This window comes from Haematobia irritans, chromosome 2 (assembly GCF_050003625.1).
Source record: "Haematobia irritans isolate KBUSLIRL chromosome 2, ASM5000362v1, whole genome shotgun sequence".
Classification (NCBI taxonomy): domain Eukaryota; kingdom Metazoa; phylum Arthropoda; class Insecta; order Diptera; family Muscidae; genus Haematobia; species Haematobia irritans.
Genome location: NC_134398.1, coordinates 177,493,546 through 177,500,164, shown reverse-complemented (window position 1 = coordinate 177,500,164; position 6,619 = coordinate 177,493,546). Strand labels below are relative to the sequence as shown.

Sequence of the window (6,619 nt, the reverse complement as noted above, 5' to 3'; positions counted from 1 at the left end):
TAGAAATAAAATTTTGACAAAATTTTCTATAGAAATAAAATTTTGACAAAATTTTCTATAGAAATAAAATTTTGATAAAATTTTTTATAGAAATAAAGTTTTGCTAAATTTTCTATAACAATAAAATTTTGATAAAATTTTCTATAACAATAAAATTTTGACAACATTTTCTATAGAAATAAAATTTTGACAAAGGTAAAGGTAAAATGTTCTCCAAATGTTGGTAGATTACATCTGGCTCGAGAGGCAACCGTGATCGAAACGACTTTTCTTCCCACGTATGTAGACAAAAATGGTTTTTAATCTCCCAGCAAAAAAATATGTCCTCCCAAAGATATTCTCGCTTGTCTCATATTTTCAACCTATTTTTGTTTCAAATAGTTTAAAAACAAAGTAAAAATTAATAAAATGGTACAAACTATATACATTTTGTCGAAAAAATGTTAAATCCATTTCGGACAAGGGTTAGAATGCATTAAAAATCATAAAAAATATAAAAAATTATTTACTTCACAAAATATGACAAATTTTTTAATACACATACAAAACAATGAATTCGGATCACACCTTAAGAAGGACAACATACAAATTTTTAATGTTTTTATTGCTACGTTTTATTAAAAACGCCTATGGCGCTATTGCCCAGGCTTACACCGAATAAGTCTGTTTTGTGTTATTCATATTTAAGCATTTCTACATCAGAAAATTAATATTTTTCGTCCTTCTACGATTTTATGCAAACAAGTAGAGCTGGACCGAAGAATCGGCTTCGGCATTCGGCCAAAAGCCGATAGTCAGCCTCGGCGTCAAGAAGCCGATTAACTGAAGTCCAAGTTTTTTTAATAAAAAAACAAAGAAACGAATTATCATGAATATTTTTCCAATTAATTTTTTAATTACATTTTTAAAAATATTCAATTAAAAAATTAATTGATTCAACAAATCTTTAATTGAAATTTTCAAGAAGCCGATTAATTGAAGTCCAAGTTTTTTTTTTATAAAAAAAAAAAAATCAAAGAAACAAATTATCATGAACAGTTTTCCAATTAATTTTTTAATTAAATTTTAAAAAATATTCATTTAAAAAATTAATTGATTCAACAAATCTTTTAATTGAAACAAAAATCAATCACAAAAACTTGTTGTATCAATTAATAATTTAATTGGGTCAATTAATTTTTTTAATTGGGTCAATTAATTTTTTAATTGATATTGATGATTGATACTATCATTTTTGTGATTGAAGACATTTCAATTAAAATTTAATTGGATCAATTAATTTCGTAATTGAAGACAAAACATATATTTTTTTGTGTGTAGTCAATATTCTGTTCTACTTTGCCGGACAATTCTGGTTTGCAATCTCTTAGTCAATCAGAATTAAAACCAACTCCAAAGGGATAGTATTACGAAAACGATAATATTTATTTTAAATAAAGAAAAATTATTGAAATTATGCTTTCAAGTTTTATCGTTTTTCCAAGAAAATGTATTATTGTCTAGATTTATACTGACACCTAAACCATTTTGTTAGTAGATACGGCAGAAAAGTCTGCTAAAAAGAAATTATTATGTTGAGAAGCAAATGAAAGCCAAATTTAATCGAAATCCACGACGCAATGGTGCTTATAAGGTGACCATATCATGAGAGTGGTTGCAGCAATTATTGAAAAATTGTGATTGGACAAAAACCATTGTAATTCCAAACAGTGCAAGAGCTCATCGATGCGCACAAAAAAAGTTAGACTGGAAAGTGCAAAGGTGTTGTTTCGCTTGCACGAAAGAGGCCAGTTACTGAATTTGAGTTTCTCCGATGAGAATCCAATCCAAATTATGCTAAGATTGTGAACTAACAAAATGATCGTTTTTAATTGCCAAAGAGGTCAGGTGGTGGCCACTAGAACTCAAGCGCCACCTATGGTAATGGTATGGGCCGCCGTAACGGCCATATTGCTCCTATTCGTGGGTCAAAACAAATACCGAATATTATCGTGAAAATGTCCTAAAGATAGTATTTTGAAGCCCTGATCAAAAAAAACATTTCGGTCGCCGACCATGGACATTCCAACGTCAACGTACTCAGCTCGCGTCAAATGTAAACGGTTAAAAAAAAATGGTTCCTCTCTTCATTTCTACCGTACAATGGCCACGGTTTAAAAAAAGTGGTTCCTCGCTTCATTTCTATCGTACAATGGCCACCAAAATCTGTGGATCTCAATCTTTTGAACTTTTGCGCCTGGGGCATTTTAGAGAGTACGTTTAGCCCTTAAAATACGGAAAATAAATAGACATCCTTGTCTTGAATCATGGGTTATTATGATGTCTGTAACAAGCACATTGTGATAACACAGTTGTTGAACCGCTGCCTGATTCCATACTAAGCCTGTCTCACTATATATGAACCCACTTAGAAAAGTATTAAACCACTCAGAAATATTACCACCATAACTGCCGATTTTTTATACCCACCACCATAGGATGGGGGGGGGGGGTACATTAACTTTGTCATTCCGTTTGTAACACATCGAAATATTGCTCTAAGAACCCATAAAGTATATATATTCTGGGTCGTGGTGAAATTCTGAGTCGATCTGAGCATGTCCGTCCGTCCGTCCGTCCGTCTGTTGAAATCACGCTAACTTCCGAACGAAACAAGCTATCGACTTGAAACTTGGCACAAGTAGTTATTGATGTAGGTCGGATGGTATTTCCAAATGGGCCATATCGGTCCACTTTTACGTATAGCCCTCATATAAACGGACCCCCAAATTTGGCTTGCGAATTCTCTAAGAAAAGCAAATTTCATCCGATCCGGCTGAAATTTGGTACATGGTGTAAGTATATGGTCTCTAAAAACCATGCAAAAATTGGTCCACATCGGTCCATAATAATATATAGCTCCCATATAAACCGATCCCCCGATTTGGCTAGCAGAGCCTCTAAGAGAAGCAAATTTCATCCGATCTAACAAGCATGCAAAATTTGTCCACATCGGTCCATAATTATATATAGCCCCCATATAAACCGATCACCAGATTTGATCTCCGGAGCCTTTTGGAAGACCAAAATTCATCTGATTCAGTTGAAATTTGGTACGTGGTGTTAATATATGGCATCAAACACCCATGCAAAAATTGGTTCAAATCGGTTCATAATTATATATAGCTCCCATATAAACCAACCCCCCGATTTGCCTTGCAGAGCCTCTAAGAGAAGCAAATTTCATCCGATCCGGCTGAAATTTGGTATATGGTGTTAGAATATGGTATCCAACAACCATGCAGGAATTGGTTCATATCAGTCCATAATTATATATAGGCCCCATATAAACCGATCCCCAGATTTGACCTCCAGTGCCTTTTGGAGAAGCAAAATTCATCCGATCTGGTTGAAATTTGATACGTGGTGGTAGTATGATATGATATTTAACAATTATGTCAAAAGTGGTCCATATCAGTCCATAATCATATATAGCCCCCCATATAAACCGATTCCGAGATTTGGTTTTGGAGCCTCTTGGAGGAGCAAATTTCATCCGTCAGTCAGTTGAAATTTTATACATTGTCCTAGTATATGGCCCTAGTATAGGTCCATATCGGTCTATAGTTATATATAGCCATCAGATGAATCGATCTCCAATAACACAAAAATTGGTCCATATCAAGTTCATAATTGTATATAGCCCCCATATAAGCGACCCCCATATTTCAATTCTGGTTCTCTACTTATTGTCTAACATATATACCACGTATGGACTAACTCACAATTTAGAAAAACGATGTTAAGAAGTTTTAAGATACCACAACCCAAATAATTCGATTGTGGATGACAGTGGAGGGTACATAAGATTCGCCCTGACCGAACTTACGGCCGTATATACATCTTTTTTCTTGGTTCGGCCAAAACTGAAAATTGTCCCATGACCCTTTGAATATAATTGGGGCTGTAGAGTAATTTATACTAGAATTTATAATTTATAGGAATATAATGCTATATGAACCATTCGTGTTTGAAGTTTGGGGGGCGTTTATAAATTCCGTTTCCTTATATAACACGTCTAAATGAAATTTTGGGCCTATATTGACCGCTCTTTTATCATTCTTACAAAGAAAAAAACTCTGAGTTGAATACAAAATATTGAAAACTGATATGCAGAAAAATAATTTTCTGCAGTAGTTTTCTGAATTTCTTCTATATAAAAAATGTTTTTAAAAACCAAAAACATTTTTTTACATTTTCAGCTTTTAATTTTTTGAAAGGCTACCAAATTTGATAGCAGACATTCAGCCATGTTCTTATTTTCGAGACTATTCCGATTCCGACAAAATAATAAAATCCACTCTAAGGGCGTTTTCGTTTCGCGAAAAATATATTGCCCTGGGGGGTTACTCTGTATTGCGATGCGTAAGAAAAATTGTCGCGAATCGAGTAATTGGTACTCAGTAATTCGTTTTCGTATCTACCTTGCGCATCTAGTTTTCGCAAATCTGGCATCACCGCACTCTATAATGCGAAAGCGCATGTCAAACTCGTTCGTTGATCGCAAAAATCGTGCGCAAACAAAATAGCAATCGCAAAGTAACAAACATGTAAGTAAGCACAATTAAATTTTTATATTTGTATCTAAATTGTTTATTGTTTTAGGGAAAAACCAAAAAAGATACGTCTTTAATAGCGTTTAATACATACATAGACGCATCTTTATTAAGACGAAAATTTTGTATAAATCTATAAAAATGAAATATTCGAAAACGTTTGTCACATAATTTGAGTTTCCATTTTCTTACCCGTGGTCACTTAGGGAGAGTATATTTGACCGATCTCGCAAAATTCTTCTTGTAATTCGTTAATGTTAATTTTCTTCAAACCATAACGCTATCGAATCCATAATTATTACTTTTTTGTTATAAACGATTAGCAAGTTTTAAAAGAACACGCACCGAACGGAAGATTGTTTAAAATGTTTTTATTTACAATTTTTTGACATTTCTTTTTATCATTTTCGTTATTGTTTACATTGTGCAGCCAGCGTTGTCATATTTTCGCTTTATTTTCCTAAAGCGTTACCATATTTTCAGTTTACTTTGCGAAAGCGTTTGCGCAAGTGATACAGAGTACCGAATTGTACTCTTAACGCATTTAACTATCGCATCGCATTTGCTTTCGTATCGCAATACAGAGTAACCCCCCTGGTGTTACACTACTTTTTCCCTCATTTTCGCTCAAATAATAGTGTCATTCCAAAGTTATTGTTAATTCATAATATTGTGGGGGATACAGGATCCAAAATCTATGACAGTGTCCTTTATATTTGGCAATCAATTTCGAGAATGTTGCACCTTTTTTCCCAATCGAAATCGCCATAATTATTTTCGGTACAAATTTCCCGTTCTTAAATTGGAGTGGTTTTGTCTCTCATTTTCGAGTCAGCTGTGTTCTCGGTGAAGAAATTATTTCTTTAGAAGAGTTATTAAAAAAGCCGGTTGGATTTTGTTTTGGGTTAAAGAAACGCAAATTTCAAGAGTCCCGTGTTAGGAGCCGTTGTCTTCGGAATTCTTCAGATCCCATGGATATTCAATATTATTGCCTTGTATCGCCTTAACAAGGACGCTTTCATGTCTATCCTGCGAGAGGGAGCCCCGCGCATAAAAGACATATTCGATTCCACCAATTAACGGCCACTCTGAGATATTTGGTTACCGGATTATTACATGGAGTTTTGTTTTTACCATTAGGGGTTACCAAATTATATTTTTTCTGGTAGCAAATTTTTTACATACAGTCAGCGCTGCGTACGAAACACTACGGCAACTCTAACTTCTCTCAAATGTATTTTTTTTTTTTTTTGGAGAGAGAAAATCACACTCTAAAGCAGCGTTGCCACAATTAATTTTTATGTTGGACCCACATTTTTCCAAAATTGGACCAAAATTCGTACCAGAGGACCATTCTTCTAAATTAAATTAATATCATTTAAAAGTTAAAAATTATCCAAAATTTTACTTCAATAGAAAATTTTGTCAAAATTTTATTTCTATTTATTTCTATAGAAAATTTTGACTAAATTTTATTTCTAAAGAAATTTGTCAAAATTTTATTTCTATAGAAAATTTCGTCAAAAATTTTATTTCATCAGAAATTTTTGTTAAAATTTTATTAATATAGAAAATTTTGTCAAAATTTTATTTCTATAGAAAATTTTGTCAAAATTTTATTTCTATAGAAAATTTTGTCAAAATTTTATTTCTGTAGATTTTTTTCACAATTTTATTTCTAAAAAAATGTATTTCTACAGAAAAGTTTGTCATAATTTTACTTCTATAGAAAATGTCGTTAAAATGTTATTTATATAGAAAATTTTGAAAAAATTTTATTTCTGTAGAAAATTTAGCCAAAATTTTATTTCTATAGAAAATTTTGTCAATATTTTACTTCTATAGAAAATTTGTCAAACTTTTATTTCTTTTTATTGTTTTATTTATTTATCGAAAAATTTTATTTCTATATAAAATTTTTACAAAATTTTCTCCCTATACAAAATTTTTGCATAATTTTGTATCAATATAAAATTTTGTTTACAGTTGATTTCTGCCAAAATTTTATATCTATAAAAAATATT

General features: G+C 32.0%; 1 long non-coding RNA gene across 1 annotated transcript; it reads left to right on the top strand.

Annotated features, from left to right (window-relative positions):
* The first annotated feature begins 4,379 nt into the window (after window positions 1-4,379).
* On the top strand, window positions 4,380-4,949 carry LOC142226752 (uncharacterized). The gene is made up of 2 exons (XR_012719741.1): window positions 4,380-4,589; window positions 4,645-4,949. It is a non-coding gene; the product is annotated as an uncharacterized LOC142226752 (long non-coding RNA).
* The last annotated feature ends 1,670 nt before the right edge of the window (window positions 4,950-6,619 follow it).